This window comes from Lemur catta, chromosome 20 (assembly GCF_020740605.2).
Source record: "Lemur catta isolate mLemCat1 chromosome 20, mLemCat1.pri, whole genome shotgun sequence".
NCBI lineage: Eukaryota > Metazoa > Chordata > Mammalia > Primates > Lemuridae > Lemur > Lemur catta.
This window is the reverse complement of record NC_059147.1, coordinates 31,088,746-31,097,687: the sequence shown is the minus strand read 5'-3', so window position 1 is coordinate 31,097,687 and position 8,942 is coordinate 31,088,746. Positions and strand designations below refer to the sequence as shown.

Here is an 8,942-nt window from a genome sequence, read left to right as displayed (position 1 = left end):
ATGGTGAGAAGCCCAGAGGATTATAAGCCTCCTGCTTCTCAGAACCCAAACAAAAGTAAAGCTAAAATAAACAGACGCTTTTCCTCAGCTTTTTACTTTTATGAAAGAGATAAATGTCAAAGAAATCAAGTTTACATCAGACAGATTATATACAAATTTTCCCCTAGGAGTCCACATGTTAGCAAAGGTTCAGCTCAGCTTCCTATATTTGCCCAGTTGGTGTCCAAAATAATGAGAATTACTCATAGTGATGTAACGAGGCCCTACCAGATCGTAACAGGCCTTCTGAATTGCCAGAGCACATTTCTAGATTTTTATACAGCAGATTTCACTCTGGTATAATTATATGGACATTAGTGATCTTTGTATAGTATTATGACAGCCCTCTTTTAACAGAATGTTGCATTTTCCCCCTAATTTTTCTGGATAATGGGGAATTTATTCTATCACTGAAGAATTATTTGGACTTGTTATTGACTTTTTTGAGGAAGGAGATGTAGGGGGGATAATAATTTAATTTTCTCTGAGTTTTAATTTTTGGTCTAGCTTTACATTTCATGTTATATGGGTTGCCATGAACAATGCTTTAATGAGATGGGGTATGGGAAGTCTCACCAAATGGTAGGCTCCCAGGAATAAAAGAGAAGACCAGAAAGGAGAGAAAGAATATGTGTGTGTGTGTGTGTGTGTAAGAGAGAGAGAGAGATAGAGAGAGAGAGAGAGAGAGAGAGAGAGAGAGAGAGAGAGAGAGAGAGAGAGAACTGAGCCAGCAGTAAAGCTTCTTCCAGTAAATCCTGTACCTTCAAGTTCCCACCTGTGAGGGAAAGGATTTCCAAGTGCCCCCAGAGAGTTTACAGGACTCATTCCAATTCTCATAAAGCAAAAGTTTACATACATCTAATAGCCTTCCCCTGCCATGCCAATTCCAATCCAAGAAAGGATCTTCCCGAAGCAAAAACAAAACAAGCGGCTGGGAGGACCAAACTTTATTGAGTGTAATGCTGTCTAATGCAATTCTCCAGGAAATATTTCTTAGCTTTTCAGATGCTTCTCATTTCAGCTCGAGCCTATTGATCTCCTGCCAGATGATCTAGCTATATGTGCTATTTACTGAGATGTTTCGATCAGTGCCCTGTATTAAAGCACCCTTCAGCCAAATGGGGTTCTTTTTCCTTCTCAATCCCCCTTGCTCCCCCCACCTTGTCATTAGAACAGGAGGTGCACCTGGAGGTCTGTATTGCACTGCCAGGGAAAGTGACTCTTGTCCTACATTACCGCTTCTCCCTAAGTCAAAACCACCCCATTCATTCACTTAGCATTTTAGTGACCACTAAGAATTCAAGCCAAAGCCTGCCTGTTATCTCAAGCCCAGTTAAATTACTAGAGTGAATCTGAATCCAGTTTTCCATGTAAGAGTGTGTGTGCATGCACACTAAGGGAAAATGTTGACAAAGTATTGTATGCAAATATGTTATACTCTATAAATAGAGAAAAGTCTCTGTGATTACACTTTTCTATATTCAAAATGCACATTTTTCTAATCCATCTAGACTCTGGAAAGGGCTCTCTTCTCTTGTGGCTCATCTCTAGCATTTTTCATCTGACTCTGATAGAAATGAACCCTTCAGGGACCTGTCCAGACTGTCCAAACAGGTCTGAGGCATCTGCCGCTAGTGGAAGCCTGGGCTTCATCAGGGATTATAGCGAGAGAGATGAAGGAAATGGGGGGTGGGGATGCCATGCAAATGACCTGCATCAACCACTGCAGGGACAGCATCCTATCATGGAAAGAACCTGAGAGTCAAAATGTCTGGGCTCCCTCCTAGGCCAGCCACCTGTTCACTTATGACCTTCCCTGAAGATACCTAATCTCTCTGAGCTTTAGAATTTCATTTGAAAAATGGGGATGAGAACTGCCCAGAGTCCCTTCCAGAAAGAAATGATGCTACACCTGTGAAAGCAGTTCATAATCTATTGTTTCAGTCAGGTTTGGCTAGGGTATGCTGCAGTAACAAATAATTCCAAACATCTCAGGGGTTTCCCACCACCAAAGTCTATATCATTCATAGCACATTCTCCATAGCAGTGGGGCTCCCAGGGACCCAGGAGATGGGACCCCTATGTTGACAGCTGCTTCTACAGTCCCCACGCCAAGGGTGGAAGGGAGGATACAGTGTGTGGATAAGGAGTATATTGTGTGGATAGGAGGACCAGGGAGTGTGGGGTGTGGGGTGTGGGTGGGGAGGACCAGGGAGTGTGGTGTGCCGGTGGGGAGAACTAGGTGTCTATGTCATGGACAGAGATAACTAAAAAATGTGATGCATGGATAGAGAAGACTATGGAATCTACTGAGTGGATGGGTAGATGAGGTGACAGAGGAACGTGGTTCATGCACAGGGGTGGAGGGGGGATTGGAAAGTCTATTGCATGGATGGAGCTGACTGGGGAATGTGTTATATCGATGAGGAGGACTGGGAAATGTGGTATATAAAGACTTTCCCCTTGGGTTAGCCTTAAGTCTGGAAATTGAGGTAAAGGTGATGCCAAAAGGTGACAAAAGGGTAGAGATATTTGGCATGCAATGTGGAATATTGCTTGATGGTGCAGAGCCATGAAGTAATGACACTGCAATGGTGACAATGGCACCACTTCTCATTTCAACTAATCTTGGGGCCAAACTCAAGTAACGCATATGTATGTAATGACCCATGTGAGAGATGCAAGGAAGAGGGTACTGACTCAAGGTTTGGAGACCTGGCTTCTGCCAGTTAGTTGTGTGAACCTGGCAAGTCCCTTTCCCCTTTATGTTCTTGGGTTGGACTAAATAATACTATATGACCTTCAAGGTCACTTCCAAATCTATAATCTTAGGAGCTCATAATCCACAATCTGTGTTCCCAAGTAGTTTATGATCTAAAGGGGGGTTAAGACTTAGGTTCATACAAAGCAGGAGATGACAAGAGGGCTTGGGACCAAGGGAAGAAGAATCATCATTACCCTTTCCCTAAGCCTTATTTTTTGGGTCAAATGCTATCTTTCTCCTGGTTCTACATCAGCTTGGGAGAACGGAGCATCATGCTTGAAAAGCTCTTTTTACTTAGGTAATCCTAATTATTCATACATATTCCAGTGCATATTCCTGTTCAGAACAGACTAGGGTTTTGCAGGGCCTAAAGTTTATATTAAAATATAAAATATAGAAAAATATCTTACTTTACAAATTTTGCAAAGCACAAGGCCACGCAAACACATTGCTTTGGCCTCTCCTGGGGACTAGTAAGGGGCTTGTGTAAGCAAGAGGACTGAAGCTTCAGCTTCATTAGTTTCGTGGAACACTTTGTTCCAGTCTCTTGGTAGAATTGCACTTCTTCGTCTCTTTTGAAGTAGGTGTGGCCATCTGACTTGATTTAGTGAGTGAAACATGAGCAGAAATGATATGTGCCTCTACTGGGTGGAAAGAGCCCATGCATGAATCACCCCATCCTTATTGATTTATGGTCTAATTGCTCTAAGCTTAATAATGGAGTCAAATGACTGAAATTTTGTTTAAGGGAGAGATTTTTCTTTGTGTGCAGAAAATTTCTGCCCAAAAGCACTGGCCATTTTTGGAACATTATACTCTACTTTCCTCAAGTGTCTTCTAAATTTCTCAATTTCAGAAAAGGGAGATCATTTTACTTACTTTGTAGTTGGTGATACCCTTGCTTAATGTAAGCCTTTCCAACATGGTGGCTGGGCATTTTCACCTACTTGGACAGGCATATCAGTTAGAGTACTGGGGAAAAATAGAGGGCACACACAACTATTATGAGAAGTTGAAGGTAGTTTAACAGAGGGACTATTTATCAGGTTGTGACCAAGGTGTAGAAAAAACCACAAGAGATAGTGCAGGACCCCAGGCACAGTAGCAGCAGGGCTATTCCCACCTTTAGTCATGGATCCCAGAAGCAGAGAACAATTGTGGGAGAAGACCACCTGACAGAAGCTGTGGTTTCCACTGGAAGGCAGCAGACAGTCTATGAAGAAACCACAGGGTTAGAGACGCAGGAATAAACCCTGACTTTGCTTTTTTCCTTCCCTCAACATTTCCCACCAGGTTCTCCACTGGCCAGAAGACAAAGAAGCTATTAGATTTATTCCAAACAGATTACTGTTCTGAGTCAGAGAATGACGGACAAGGCATCTGGTAAGGCAAGTGGATGGTATTCAGCATAACTTACTCCAACACTCTTTATTTTTAAAAAACTGTCTTGCAATCATATCCAAAGTTAAAAGCTCCTTCTCCCAAAGGCCATCTCCTCTCCCTGCTTTCAAGTAAAATGTCATATCCAGTCTTGAAAGCCCAAAATCTCAATCTTAAAGATTTGGAGAAGTTGTCCAACCAGGTCATTCTCTCACAACTGTCACTTAAGGGGAAAATCTCATCTAATGAAAGCCCATCTTGCTGCATGTTAAGCTTGTTTCTATTGATTTTGTAGTCTGAGGAGCTGAAACATGGTGACTCCACTGGTAATGAAAAGCACAGTGGGTTGAAGGTGAGAAGATGAATTCTAGTCTTCACTCCACTGTTGCCAGCAGTATCTGAGGCAAATCATGCCATCATGTTGTGCTTCTCTTAGCTGTGAAGTGTTTCACCAGAAGAAAATTATTGCTTTTTAAGTGATGCAGAAAAAAAAATCATACTTACACCAGGGAAAGATCTTTTTTAATGATTACATTGTAAAACAGAAAATTTCTCGCAATATCCTTGAAGATGATCATTAAATACTTCCTCCCCCCAAGCCCTTTATTTAACATGATCTAACCCTACTTTCTTCAGTTTTTCCCTATTTAGCTGTGTTTTCAGCTTTCTAGAATTTTTCTTGATTCTTACCAACATGAATTTATTTCTTGTGAGCTTTATAGTATCATTTCTAAGATAATCAATCTTAGCTGCTTAAAGCCTTCCTGGGTGTTTTTGCTGTGAACATGCTCTCAGAGCACTTACGCCACTTGTGATTTCCTCCTCCGTTCACTGGCAAAGTTAGAACATGGCACCTAATCACTCCCATGCCTCAGCCAGCCCAGACATCCCTCGTTCCCCCTCTTTGACCTGGGGATGGAAATATCAGCAGTTTATCTCCCGCTGCTTATACCCTCCAAAATGTCCACCTACTCTTTCAGACCGGCCAGGGTCAGTCCCTATTTTCCAGCCATGATGTATTTTCAAAGCTCAGCTGGCTCCTATAGCTTATCTGGCCTAACTGCTTTGTTTTACAAATAAGAGACTGAATAGTGAGACACACAGAGAGACAATCTATGTGGAATAATTTCAGAGTATAAGAAAAAGGTCCTCAGTTTCCCAAAACGTAACTGTTCACAAATTTCTCAAATCATTTTTTAAACATTTTGTTATTAAATGAATTTTTTAAAAAGAAAAATACTGGAGCAACATAAAAATATAATATATGAATAATAAAATATAAACTGAAAATGTATCATATAAGAATCTATAATTTTTAAACGGGAAAGATCTAAAAAGTAAAATGGGTAAAAATATTGATTTGATATTTGATAGAATCATGAAAATTTTAAATTCCAAAATTAGAAAATGAATAAATATAGAACTTCCAGTCTGGACAAGATTGTATAGACTTGTTTTTACCCACTCCTCCAAGTATTATATAACTATAAATCCAGATAGGATGCAAGAGGTGGTCAAAGAATTCTGACAGTTGTGAAAAGGAAGAAGATTGGTTAGACACCCCAGAACTGTAGAAAAGCATAGCAGCAGGGCATCTTCTGACCTCCCACCCAACAGAAAAAAAAGCAACCCAGGACCAGTGTTCTCAACTCCCAATCTACCAACAGAAAGCAGCATTTCTCCCCTGGATTGAATCACAGTCCCACTAACAGCACCTGGCACACTTGATGGCACCAGCAAAGGGGATCAAACAAGAGCCTCCCTGATAATAAGTGACCAAGAGAAGTGACCTCCTTCCTGACTAGGCTTGGGACTCCTCTCCCCCACTGAGAGACACCAGGCATCCAGGGGGCACCAACAAAGGAGATTCTGCCAAAACAAGTGGCCCAGCCCGGAAAGTCTTTGCATTCCCATGGGCCTGAGATTTCCCTGCCTCACTAATAGACATTTGGTGGCTCAGTCTTGGAAAAGCTCTTCTGCCATCTCAGGCAATTCCAGCAGGGACTAGTGGGATGGCTAGCAACATTCAATAAGCCAAAGAAACCAAAATAACACTGCAAAGCTCTGAAAATTAAATTTTTATCAGAACCACAACCCATAACAGTAGGCCAGAACTTTGTGTTACACTTAAAGTGACTGCCTGTTACAATAAAAGATTGAAATAGGACACAAGACTCTTAATATAATAGCCAAAATGTTCAGGATACAATTGGAAATAACTAACCATACCAGGAACCAGAAAAATCACTATTCAAATGACACACACACACAAAAAAAAAAAAACAAAAAAAAACCAACTGATGCCAACACTGAGATAAATCAGATGCTAGCATTATCCATCAAGTATTTCATAGAAGCCATCATAAAAATGTTTTAATAAGTAATTATACATTCTTTTGAAATAAATGGAAAAATAGAATATCTCTGTGAAGAAGAATAAACAATAAAAAAGAACCAAATGAAAACTGTATAACTGAAAAATATAATAAGAGAAATTAGAAACTTGCTGGATGGGTTCACTAGTAGAATAAAGATCACAGAAAACAGAATGAGTGATCTTGAGGATAGACAGATAAAATTTACCCACTCCCAAACAACAGAGAAAAAATAAATTTTAGAAAATAAACTCAAAAACAAATAAATACAGAAAAACAGAACAACAGAGCCTCAGGGACCTGTGGAACAATGACAAAATACTCAACATTTATGTCACTGGAAACTCAAAAGGCAAGAAAAACAAAGTGGAGGAGAAAGATTTTTTGAAGAGATAATTGATTTAAAAAGCTTCCCAAGTTTGGTGAAAAACATAAGTGTACATATTCAAGAAGATGAGTTAACCCTAAATTTGATAAATCCAAAGACATTGAGGCCAAGACACAACATAATCAAATTTCTGAAAATTAAAGGCAAAGAAAAAAATCGTAAAAGCAGCCAGAGAAAAATACGTTTATCTATATGGGAAAAACAATTTGAATGACAGCAGATTTCTCATCTGAAACCATGGAGGCCAGAGGAAGTGGCATAACATTTTTCAAGTGCTGAAACAAAGAACTGTCAACATAAATTCTATATCTAGCAAAACTATCCTTCAGAAATAAAGAAAAAAAATCAAGATATTCTCAGATAAAAAAAACTACAAGAATTTGTAACTAGAATAACTTCTCTTAAGAATGGCTAAAGGAAATTCTTCAAACACAGAGGAAATGATAAAAGAAGGAAACTTGAAGCTTTCAGAAAGAAGAACAACAAAAAATGGGTACCATACAATAGACTAGTCTCCTCATGACTTTTATAAATAATAGTTGATGATTGAAACAAAACTTATGACTTCTTCTGATACTCAAAACAATATAATATTTAAATTTGAGGAAGGTAAAGGAACCTAAAGTAAGGTTTTCACACTTCACTAGAATTTATAAAATATCAATACTAATAGATGATGATAAGTGAAATATGTATATTGTACTAGCCAGGAAAACCACTAAGAACACTTTATAAAATGTACACTCAAAAATACTAAAAAAAACAGAAGTAAGCAAAATTTAAAAAGATAATTGTAACAAATTTTCAGATAATTATAAAAATTTGCAAATAATTGAAATGAGAAATAGAAAAAGTGAGGAAGAAATAAAAATCAATCTAGGCTTTGGGTAGAAAAGAAAATAAAGAGGCTCTCATGATAATACATAAGTATCCTGGCTTGGGGTTCACATATTTTTAATTTCAACCTGCCCATACCATTATATTTGAAGTGAGTTTCTTGTAGACAGCATATAGTTGGATATGTTTTTTTAATCCACTCTGCAAAACTCTGTCTTTTAACTGGTATATTTTAGAACATTTACATTCAATATAATTATTCAAATAGCAGGGCTTAAATCTGCCATTTTGCCTTTTGCTCTCTGTTCTATTTTTTTATTCTCTGCTTTCTTATTCCTGTCTTCTTTTCTTTTGCCTTTCTTCTGTCTTCCTGCTTTCCTTGAATATTTTCCAGAATTCCATTTTTATTTATCTATAATGCTTTTGAGTGTATTTTTTGTATAGCTTTTTACTTATTAGTGGTTATGTTAGGTATTACATTACATGTACATAACTTGTCACAGTCTAATGGTGCTATTATTTGACCAGTTTGAGTGAAGTATAGAAAACTTATCGCCCTTAACATGCCCTTACCGTCCTCCATTTAAAATATAATTATCTTATGCATTTTCTCTACATACATTTAGAATCACTATGCAGATTTATAAATTTTAGTTTAGCTTTCAAACATAATTTAGAAAACTCAGGAGTAAAAGGAAAATCTATTGTATTTACCTGTATTTTGGCTTTTTGTTTTTCAGTTTCCATAGAGACTGTCAAAAATTGCCAATGCCAACTATATTTCAAGTCGTCATGGCGGGGTATTGGGAAAAGTTTTCAATTAGCAATAATCGCACCTCATATAAACCTCATTGGCTATGATATTGCCACTGTGCAAAGCTGTATTTTGGCTTTTATATTTTCTTCCTGATGTTCCAAGTTTTCTTCTTTTGTCATTTACTTTCTGTTTAGAGAGCTTTCTTTAGTCAATCCTTTAGGGTAAGTCTGATAATGACAAATTCTATTAAATTTCCTTCATTTGTGAATATCTTGATTTTTCCCATTCATTCTTGAAGGATATTTTCACTGGCTATAGGATTCTGGGTTAATAGTTCTTTTCTTTCAACATCTGAAGAAAAAAATAGTATGCTGCTTTCTTCTGGCCCCCATGATCTGATGA

The 8,942-nt window shown here is 38.1% G+C and overlaps 1 non-coding gene across 1 annotated transcript; it reads right to left on the bottom strand.

Annotated features, from left to right (window-relative positions):
- Nucleotides 1–8,523: 8,523 nt before the first annotated feature.
- Nucleotides 8,524–8,664, bottom strand: LOC123625560. Its single transcript, XR_006730566.1, has one exon. It is a non-coding gene; the product is annotated as a U4 spliceosomal RNA (small nuclear RNA).
- Between the last annotated feature and the right edge of the window lie 278 nt (nucleotides 8,665–8,942).